At 50.1% G+C, this 11,268-nt stretch overlaps 1 protein-coding gene across 4 annotated transcripts in view; it reads right to left on the reverse strand.

Moving 5' to 3' along the window:
• Positions 1-5,784, reverse strand: part of GALNT6 (polypeptide N-acetylgalactosaminyltransferase 6) — a 42,084-nt gene extending 36,300 nt beyond the window's left edge. For all 4 annotated transcript variants that reach the window (XM_003939171.4, XM_074402650.1, XM_074402651.1 and 1 more), the window contains exon 1: positions 5,727-5,784. The gene's annotated coding sequence lies outside the window, so the exon portion shown is untranslated. The remainder of the gene's footprint in view (positions 1-5,726) is intronic.
• Between the last annotated feature and the right edge of the window lie 5,484 nt (positions 5,785-11,268).

An 11,268-nucleotide genomic window follows, 5' to 3' on the forward strand; every position in this document is an offset into this window, starting at 1 on the left:
CTTTTGATCACAGAATGTGGGAGGTTTTTACTTTTCCCCATAATTACACCTTCAAGACACTTCAGCTCTTTTCCAAAACTCAAGCTGCAATACTGTGGCTCATTTTCCCAGGAAGATACACTGAAAATTATTTCTGTAGCTAGTCTATCAAGTCCCCCCCATATATGAAGATTCATTTTATGTTTGCACAACTTTTTTTTTTTTGTGGAGATGAAGTCTCACTCTATTGCCCAGGCTGGGGTGTAGCGGTGCAATCTCGGCTCATTGCAACATCTGATTCCTGGGTTCAAGCGATTCTCATCCCTCAGCCTCCCAAATAGCTGGGATTACAGGCACCCACCACCACATCTGGCTAATTTTTAAAATCTTTTTTAGTAGAGACAGGGTTTTGCCATGTTGGCTAGGCTGGTCTTGAACTCCTGACCTCAAGTGATCCGTCCACCTCGGCCTCCCAAAGTGCTAGGATTACAGGCATGAGCTGCTGCGTCCAGCCTGTTTGCACAATATTTTAAGCTTAAATTACCCAAACATGGATTTTTGATTGAAAAGCCCAACCCACTGCTTGGCATGTGGTAGGCACTCAGTTAATATTTGTTGACTTATTCCAAGAACAGGTCACCAAAATCAAAATACTATGCCACCAAACAGGAGGTTCGACAGTTCACAGGTTTTTCACTGGAGGCCCTGCAGGCCCTGCCAGGTGGGGCAGAGGTGTGCAGCGGTTCATTCCTAGGAGTCCAGAGGTGAAGGAGGGAGGGTTCCAGGTGAGGATGATGTGGGATTCTCTAATCACCTCGCAGCCTTGGTGACAACCAGACCGGGCTTGAGGGGGGCAGTTGGGGTAAAGGGCAGATAAGGGACAGTGAAGTAATGAGAAGCGCAGAAGACAGGAGGGGTATTCCTGAAGGCTTCTTGGGCCAGTGTTCAGACTGGGAAGTGGGGGTTCATGGGAGAGAAGAGAACTGAAGTTTTGACTGGGTGAGGTAGCTCACGCTTGTAATCCCAGCACTTCGTGGGCCGAGGTGGGCAGATCATGAGGTCAAGAGATCGAGATCATCCTGGCCAACACAGTGAAACCTTGTCTCTTCTAAAAATAGAAAAATTAGCTCGGCATGGTGGTACATGCTTTTAGTCCCAGCTACTTGGGAGGCCTGAGGCAGGAGAATCACTACCCGGGAGGCGGAAGTTGCAGTGAGCCGAGATGGCGCTACCGCACTCCAGCCTAGCGACAGAGGGAGACTCTGCCTCAAAAAAAAAAAAAAAAAAGAAGGAACTGAATTTTTCCTTCTCTCCTCACCCCCCAAGTCCGCTCTTGGCTGCAGAACTTTGACCTGGGGCCACTGGCTACTCAATATACCATCCCCTGAGCTCAGGGTCTGTGCCCAGCTTCCTAAGCTAGCCAGCCTTCCCAATTTCCCCATTGCTGCCAGGAGCATCGAAGTCCATGAAACAAGCCAGCCCCTGTCCCACTCCCAGACATGTCATTTTTAATCCCTTCTCAAGTTCAGGTTCACCCCACGCCCTGCTTCCAAGTCCTGCTGATTCATTCCCTGCCTCCTGGTTTCTCCCCATCCTCTCTGCTTTCAAAACCTTCATTTGAAATTGCGCCTTTATCAACCAGCATCTGGAGGATCAGCAGGAGCTGCCTGCCAGCCTCCTTTGCCTAGGGCCGCTCTCTCTCTTTCACAATCAGGACAGCGTATTCATATTCCTTGAGCGCTGTTTGACTGGCAGAAACACAGAGGCCTGGCCGGGTTGCTTCCTGTTTGCTGCTCACCCTCAAGCCCGACCAGATGCTTGGCACTCACTCACGGGCTACCTTTTCCTCCTCAAAGCCTTTCCCTTAGATTCTTGATGAGCAAGCCATTTTCTTTTCTTTCAGATTCTTGCTAGAGACTCCCCTCTTTCAAGAAGCCTTCCTAGACTGACGTGTGTCTCGCTGCCTTAATTTCTAGGTGTTATTTGTTCCCAGGTTTCTCTGCTACCCATGCTTTCCCCATGTAGGACTTCCCACTAAATATCATGGAGAAGGGAGAACCAGCAGGCCCAGATGCTAGACCACCCAGATCGTGTTTTCCTTCTCCTTCCCAGTCCTTGAGTCTTGGTCCCCAAACTTTAGTCTCCAGAATGCTCTTCCTGACCAATCTACCTGGCCTTCTAATCCCTGTGGCACCTCTCTGCCCTGAGACGTATGGCAATGCTATTTTGCTAGTTGTCTGTCCTTCATTCTCTATTATATGCAGAGCTGAGGACTGCATTGCTTTCTTCTTTCAAATCTCTACCTAGGCCTTAGGACCAGGTTGCTCAGAGTACAAGAGAATAACAAGAATAACACGACCCCACAGGGCTCTCAGGTGCCACAAAAGTCCTCTAACAGTCCTTCTCCTCCCTGGAGTGAGCTCATCCTTGTTCACCACACGGGCCTTCTACACAGCACAATTACAGCATTGAGCTCGACACAGAGACAGGCACTGCCCTGCACGTAACCTCCTGTTTATTCACTCTTGTCCTCTCATCCCTATCAAATGAGAATGAATATTTGGGCTTTTCCAGAAAGGGGCAGAGGGCTGCGTAAAAAGTGGAGTTCGGCGGGCGCGGTGGCTCAAGCCTGTAATCCCAGCACTTTGGGAGGCCGAGGCGGGTGGATCACGAGGTCAAGAGATCGAGACCATCCTGCTCAACATGGTGAAACCCCGTCTCTACTAAAAATACAAAAAATTAGCTGGCCATGGTGGCATGTGCCTGTAATCCCAGCCACTCAGGAGGCTGAGACAGGAGAGTTGCCTGAACCCAGGAGGCGGAGGTTGCGATGAGCCGAGATCGCGCCATTGCACTCCAGCCTGGGTAACAAGAGCAAAACTCCGTCTCAAAAAAAAAAAAAAAAAAAAGAAGTGGAGTTCGGCTGGGTGCAGTGGCTCATGCCTGTAATCCCAGCACTTTGGGAGGCTGAGGCAGGTGGGTCACCTGAGGTTGGGAGTTCAAGACCAGCCAGACCAATATGGAGTAACCCCATCTCTACTAAAAATACAAAATTAGCTGGGCGTGATGGCACATGCCTGTAATCCCAGCTACTCCTACTTGAGGCAGGAGAATTGCTTGAACCTGGGAGGCAGAGTTTGCAGTGAGCCAAGATAGCGCCATTGCACTCCAGCCTGGGCAACAAGAGCAAAATTCCAGCTCAGAAAAATAAATTAATAAATAAAAAATAGAGCTGAGTTCACCCAAGCTGTGGCATGGACATATCCAACCTGGTCTTAAGCATCACTTCCAGGCTAGAGATGTGGGGACACACCCGTAGGCACCAGAAGATGTTAAGGACAATACCATCATCATTTTAAATATTATTGCCAATATGTTAAATCAAGTTACAGCTATCTTCTCGGTTTTACACAGAAGGAAACTGAAGCCCATGAAGGTCAAGTGACTTGACCAAGGTCACACAGCTAGAAACACAGCAGAGGCAGAATTTGCATTCAGGCTTAGGTATCTCCAAAGCTCACTCTCTTAACCAGGACATCACATTGTCTTGCATTTGACTGGTGCTTGGAGCTTTGCCAGAGTCCTTCATATACACCTTCTCATTTGCTCCCCACCCAGGGAGTGTGTATGTAATTTGGCTAAGGTTATACAGTGAAGTTAGTGATAGGGGTGAGTCAGCTGCCTGCCTCTGTGATACTCACTGCCTCCCTGTACTGAGAAGCCCTTAGCCCTAGGGTTAGCTGCCCCTCCTGGTCCTGAGGTCTGCTCGAGGCAATGGTTGCATGGACTAAGTTCATGCTCATATTTCCTGTCCCCATTTCTTCTAGCTGAACTTGGGCTAATATGTCTCTGACCTCAGAGGGCACCTGACACGCATCAGGGCCTCCCCTTCTCTGGCCTAAGGTCTTTCATGCTGCTACGTGTAGGAGTAAGCTGTTCCAACTGTGGGACTGTGGGCAGCATTACGGAGGTGAGGACATCTTGAGCAGCCCAGTCTCCTGCAGACTTTTCTCTTTCCTTTGAGAGTCCTGTCCTGTTCTCTGCCCTGGGCCCCCTGTAAGCAGCTTTCTCTGGTTATCTCTGGGTTCCTAAAGTGCATGGCGTCATTAAGGAACTGGAGCTAGGGAAATGCCTGCAATGCTACTGGCTTCTGCTAGGCAACTGGAACTAAAGCATATTTTCTTTTCTTTTTTTTTCTGAGACAGTTTCACTCTTGTTGCCAGGCTGGAGTGCAATGGTGTGATCTTGGCTCACTGCAGCTTCCACCTCTCAGGTTCAAGCAATTCTCCTGCTTCAGCCTCCCAAGTAGCTGGGATTATAGGCACCTGCCACCACGCCCATCTACGGTTTTGTATTTTTGGTGGAGACGGAGTTTTGCCATGTTGGCCAGGCTGGTCTTGAACTATTGACCTCAGCTGAACCACCGGCCTCAGCCTCCCAAAGTGCTGGGATTACCGGCATGAGCCACCACAGGCCACCAGGACCAAAGCATATTTCAAACCTCTCACCTGACCTGGTTTTCATCATTACAGGAATTTGCCTGTCTCATTCTTCTTACCTTTCCTCTGATGGGAAGGGAGACAGCTCATCTGTCTGGAGCGGAGAACAGACACTGTATGGTGCATGCACATCTCTGGTAAAAGGAGCAAAAATCCTCGAGGCTCTTTGGTGTGTCCAAACTACGAACCTCACCTAGTGCCTGCAAACTGTGTGTGTGGGCCTGGAGGTGAGCTCAGAGCATAGAGTTAACACCCTTTCTGAGAGTGCTGCAATGCGTTACCCGCTGCTAGAAGGGGTCTGTTGTAAGCTTTGCTGGCAAACTGACCGCCACTCACCCCTATACACAGAAGAGCCCCATCCTACCCTCTGCTGAGGTCTGGGTCTGGGATGATTGGCCCTGGATGCAAATAAAAACTGTTTCTCCAGCCGGGCGTGGTGACTCACACCTGTAATCCAAGCACTTTGGAGGCCAAGGCAGGCGGATCACCTGAGGTGCGGAGTTCAATACCAGCCTTACCAACATGGTGAAACCGTCTTTAAAAATAAAAATACAAACAAACAAACAAAGACCTGTTTCTCCTTTTTGTCAGCCTGGGAATCTGAACAACTGAGGAAATAGGGAAGTCGGTGACAGTCACAGTCATGAACACCCAACAGATTCCATTTCCCCACAGCACGAGGCCCGATCCTCCCCACACCCAAAACCTCGGGAGGGAGTCAACCCAGCAGGGCTCAGACCGACCTCCACCAGCGAGGCTTCCCCTCACTGTCCCCTTCTGCTCAGGCGCAACGTGGCAGGGCAGGAGGAAACCTCTCTGGAAGAGTTTCCGTACCAGAGCACAGGGGGTGCTCCCGATCTGGGGAGACGGGGCACAGAGGGAATGCGGGGCATGGATGGGTGAGGGGAAGAGAGTGTAGAGCCCTGGCTATGGCTTGTCCCCCTCTCACCCCTCCAAGTTCCAGAGGTCTGGGCTCCTCATTCATCTCATAAACGCCAAGGTGGAGGGGGGGTCCTACCGAGGGAGGAGCTAGAGGCCACCGCGACCAGCAGAGAGCGAAGGCAGGAGGGACCAGCCTGGCCCAGCCCCTTCGTTTTACTGTCGGGGGTGGTGAGGAGGAAGAGGAAGAGGCTTAGGCTGGCGGTGGGGGAGGTGGGAAGCGAGCTCCGCCGGAGGGAAGTCCGAGCAGTCGGGGAACTCTGGGGAACCCTCCCGGGGAGAGGGTCGCGGGTTCCTTCTGCCGCTTACCTGTCGCGCAGAGGCAGAGCCGGAGCCGCGCGGCGGGGCCGCTCGCGGGTTTCCCCACCGGACGGCGGGGAGGGTGGGGCCGGGGCGGGACCTCCCCCGGCTGCCCGGACGCGCCCGCCCCGCCCCTCCAGGGCCAGGTGCAGCAGGTCCCGCCGAGTCCCCAGCGCTGCTGCGGGCCCAGGAACGCCCGGCGGCCGGGCAGAGGGGCACCCCGGCTTCCCCGCGTCTCGGCACGCCCCGGGGGTGCGATCTCTGCGGCCAGGCTCTCAACAGGGAAAAAGATTGGAGGGTGCCAGGCACCCCAAAGACGACAGGCTAAATTAGCAGAGCTTCGGGCGGCGAGTGCATGGAACCAGAATGTGCTGCGAGCCCTCCGGGAGCGCTCGGAGGCGGGCGGGAAACCGCGGCGGGGCGGCCAGGGGCCCAGGGCTCCGGCCCCAGGTTTGCTTCTCATTTGCCCTCCATCCCACAGGAGCGCCCATTCCGTGTTCCATGAGCTGTGCTAAGGACTCCCAGCGTCAGGTATCAGGCGAATCCCAACCCCAACGCTCATGAATACCTACTACGATTGTTCCGGATGTACCGAGCAGGCAGCGGCTCACACCGCAGAGGGTGATTCTCAAAGTGGGACCCCCACCAGCAGCGCCAATTAGCATCATCGGAGGACTTCTTACAAATGGGACCCATCGCAGACCTAAATAATCCCTCGGGGTGATTCGGGTGGATACTCGAACCCTTGGGCTGGAATGAGAATCCTGGTAAACCCCCTAAGCCAGTGTTTCGAATTATGCCGCCAGGGCCTGCGCTGCTCACTGGTCCTCTCAGCTGCCTCGTGTGCTGCAATCTTTTGGTGCCTTATCTTAGCAACAGAGAAGGAGAGCGCATGACTCCAAATATCCAGTAATTTGAAAACTTTCTATGGTAGAAACTTCGACCACTAGTTTAGTTTCTCATTTGTTTTGACATTTAAATAAATTTGCCTTTCTCTTTTCTTTATTTTCTTCCTCTGGGTCTCGCTCTGCTGCCCAGCCTCCCTCCCTCTTTTTCTTTTCTTTTTTCCTTCTTCTTCTTCTTTTTTTTTTTTTTTTAAGATGAAGTTTCGCTCTTGTTGCCCAGGCTGGAGTGCAGTCGAGCAGTTAATTTTATATTTTCAATAGAGATGGGTTTCTTCGTGCTGGTCTCGAACTCTTTTTTTTTTTTGAGACGGAGTTTCGCTCTTGTTACCCAGGCTGGAGTGCAACGGCGCGGTCTCGGCTCACCGCAACCTCCGCCTCCTGGGTTCAGGCAATTCTCCTGCCTCAGCCTCCTGAGTAGCTGAGATTACAGGCACGTGCCACCATGCCCGCTAATTTTTTTTTTTTTTTTTGTATTTTTAGTAGAGACGGGGTTTCACCATGTTGACCAGGATGGTCTCGATCTCTTGACCTCGTGATCCACCCGCCTCGGCCTCCCAAAGTGCTGGGATTACAGGCTTGAGCCACCGTGCCCGCCCCGGTCTCGAACTCTTGACCTCAGGTGATCTGCCTCCCCTGGGCTCCCAAAGTGCTGGGATTACAGGCATGAGCCACCTCACTGGCCTCTTTCTCTCTTTCCTCCCCCCCTCTCCTCCCCTTCCCACTTTCTCCCTACCCTTCCCCTCCCCTTCCCCCTCCTCCTCTCTCTTTCCCTTTCTCTTTCTCTCTCTTTTTGTTCCTCCTCCCCTCCCCTCCTTTCTCCTCCTCTCTCCTTTTTTCCCAGAGTTTCACTCTTGTTGCCCAGGCTAGAGTGTAATGGCACTATTTCAGCTCACCACAACCTCCATCTCCCAAGTTCAAGCGATTCTCCTTCATCAGCCTCACAAGTAGCTGGGATTGCAGGCATGTGCCACCACTCCTGGCTAATTTTGCATTTTTAGTAAAGATGGTGTTTCTCCATGTTGGTCAGGCTGGTCTTGAACTCCCGACCTCAGGTGATCCGCCCACCTCAGCCTCCCAAAGCGCTGGGATTACAGGTGTGAGCCACCGCGCCTGGTGTCATTTCTTTTTTCCTGGGGCTGGACACTCCCTGTACAGGTCCAACCTACCTTCTTTGCTCTGTCCTTCCTCCACCTCTGCCCTGTGATCCTCAGGGCTTATGTGATCCTGACTTGACTCTTGGTATGACCTTAGTCAGGACCCAACCTGATCTGAGTTGAATGGCCCCTATTCCTTCCCAGGACAGGGTCATGACCATTACCCCCAGCCTGGAGCTCCTAATAGGGCAGGGCCCAGCTTCCCAAGAAGTAACAGCAGTCTGTTTTGTGCTTTGCATTCTGCAAGCAAATTGCTCATCTGATTTTACTTCAGCTGACTCTGATTTTAGACGTGACTTTGAATTCTCAGAATAATTAGCTGCCTAATTTGGAGGTGCATGTAGTCTGCAGGATGTGTGACCCACCTCTAATGTGTCATGCACCGAGCTGTTCTCCCCTAACAGGAAGGACGGTGCAGGCTTCCTCGCCGCCACTCCAGGGAGGTTTGCAGGTTTGCAGACGAGCCATGGAATAGTGACTGCAACCTCTGCCTCCGCTAGTGCAGGCAACTTTCAAAAAATGGTGTTTTAGGCTGGGGGTGGTGGCTCACGCCTATAATCCCAGCACTTTGGGAAGCTGAGGTGGGAGACCCCTTGAAGCCAGGAGTTTGAGTTCAGACTGACACAGCAAGACTCTGACTCTACGAAAAATCAAAATACAACAGACACGGGGGCCTCTTTGAGGGTGGAGGGTGGGAGGAGGGAGAGGATCAAAAACTACCTAGTGGGTACTATGCTTATTACCCGGATGACGATCTGTACACCAAACCCTTGCAACAAGCAATTTACCTATGTGACAAGCCTGCACATGCACCCCTGAACCTAAAAGTTTAAAAAAACCTATATTAATAGTGAAAAACTGAAAGTAAAAAATCTAGCTGGGTGTGTTGGCATGTGCCTGTGGTTCCAGTTACTTTGGAGGCTGAAGTGGGAAGATTGCTTGAGCCTAGGAGTTAGAGGCTGTGATTGTACCAGTCCACTCCCGTCTGGGCAACAGAGCAAGACCCTGTTTCTGAAAAACAAAAACAAAACAAACAAACAAAAAAACACCTAAAAACAAAACAGACCGGGTGTTCTGGCTCATGTTGTAATCCCAGCACTTTGGAAGGCAGGTGGATCACAAGGTCAGGAGTTGGAAACCATCCTGGTCAATATGGTGAAACCCTGTCTCTACTAAAAATCAAAAATTAGCGGGGCGTGGTGGCGTGCGCCTGTAGTCCCAGCTACTCGGGAGGCTGAGGCAGGAGAATTGCTTGAAACTGGGAGGCAGAGGTTGCAGTGAGCCAAGATCACCACTGTACTCCAGCCTGGCAACAGAGCAAGAGTCCGTCTCCAAAAAAAAAAAAAAGAAAATGTATCCGGTAAAAACTCCATTTCCCACCTCTCTCTAAATATCATCTCTCTATCTGCAGACACCATGTATGCATATGCATGACTGAGAGTTCCCATAGTGCTTCTGCAGGACATGTCTGATTCCCTTGGCTACAAAGACCCGGAATGACCCATTCTCAGGAAGTCCTGTGAGTTTCATTTTTTCCTCACAATCTTATTTTTATTTTTTGGCTGTTTCGATTCGGGTTTTGGGTGTTCTGAGCTTCACTTTTTACAGGAGTGTGCATTCATGTGAAAAGGGAAGGCAGGAAACCTAGAGAGGAACAGAACAGTAGAAGCGGGACGAGGGCAGTTCAACAGCCTCGCCCCTTATCTAGTCTCTTCCTTCCACAAGGTCCCTGGTGAGGGGATCCCCACCTCTGGGTGGGGCAGAGTGAGGGAGACCTGCCCTTGCGGGGAGGTGCTGTCTCCACTTAGCTAGGGGAGTGTGCAGGGGAAATGAACGTGCCAGGAAGGTTAAGAGGAGGCTCTCGGGTCAACCTCACCCTCTGTCATCCATACCTCTCATCTCCCTCACTCTCCCCTACCCTGAGGGAAACAAAAAGAGTCTCCTACTGCCTCCCTCCACCTTGTTTCCTATCTATAAAGTGTAGTTAATGATACCCAAGGTCGTTAATGCAGCTCAAGTGAGATAACATGTGAAAGTGTGAGAGTCTGGTCTTTTAAGTTATATCCGCCTGCTCTACTTCTTTCCTCCTTATCTACACTTCCTCCTCATCTCATTCCCGTGCTCAGGAGAAAAACAGTCAAAGCAGGAAACGTTTTGGGGAACCCCAAGCAGAACTGCTCCTAGTTGATAGGGGTTATAATAATAGCATGGTTACTCATGCGCTACAATTCACCCATCTCTGTGTGCCTCAACTTCCTCATCTGTAAAATGGATATGTTATTTTTATGATTGGGTTGTTAGATTAAATAAGCAAAGTGTTTAACGCAGCATCTGGTACACAATAAGTCAGTTGAAATTAGATATTAGCCATTATCATTAGCTGTTTTCCTTCTTTCCTTCCTCCATTTCTTCCTTCAATAAAATGCTTTTAAAGTGCTCCATATGTTAGCCTCTATGCTTGGTCAAGTGTGGAGATACAAGGATAATAAGTCACATCTCTCTCATCCAGACACCTGTAGTTCGTCAGAGGAGCCTGATACGTATAAAAAGGGCTATGAAAGAGCAGGGCTAGGACTAGGGTAAGGCAAGGGAGGCACTTCTCTTGAGTGCAAAATTTGAGGGGACATCAAAAAACTCAGTAACCAAGATAAATAATACTTTAATGCGGCCGGGCGCGGTGGCTCATGCCTGTAATCCCAGCACTTTGGGAGGCCGAGGCAGGTGGATCACGAGGTCAAGAGATCGAGACCATCCTGGTCAACAAGGTGAAACCCCATCTCTACTAAAAATACAAAAAATTAGCTGGGCATGGTGGCACGTGCCTGTAATCCCAGCTACTCAGGAGGCTGAGGCAGGAGAATTGCCTGAGCCCAGGAGGTGGAGGTTGCGGTGAGCCAAGATTGCACCATTGCACTCCAGCCTGGGTAATAAGAGCGAAACTCCGTCTCAAAAAACAAACAAACGAACAAACAAAAAACTTTAATGCAATATTTTGAAAACATCAAAATTAAGGCAAATAATGATGCACAAAGTGTCAAAAATGTAAAGAATCAGCCAGGCGTGGTGACTCATGTCTGTAATCCCAGCATTTTGGGAGGCTGAGGCAAGAGGATCACTTGAGTGCAGGAATTTGAGACTTGCAGGAGTTTGAGACTAGCCTGGGCAACATAGTGAGACCCCCATCTTTATTTTAAAAAGAAAAAGTTTCCTCCTAAGCCATATTGAAGCTTGAGGAAAAAAGAAAAATATGTACTCTCATACATGTTTTTCTGTATTTTTGAACGGTTATTTTTTCCTAGAGCATTAAAGTAGTTGAAAAAAACATTGAAAACTTGAAATATAGGTGTATTAATACTCACAGCATTACCTTAAATATTTATTCCAAAATGGAATTTATTATGATTTTACTTCAACCTTAATTATAATTTATTTAAGATCATTACTTAGTCAAGATAAATTGTCAAACATGGCAATCTCATAATTGAAAATGAA

This window comes from Saimiri boliviensis, chromosome 7, assembly GCF_048565385.1.
Source record: "Saimiri boliviensis isolate mSaiBol1 chromosome 7, mSaiBol1.pri, whole genome shotgun sequence".
NCBI lineage: Eukaryota > Metazoa > Chordata > Mammalia > Primates > Cebidae > Saimiri > Saimiri boliviensis.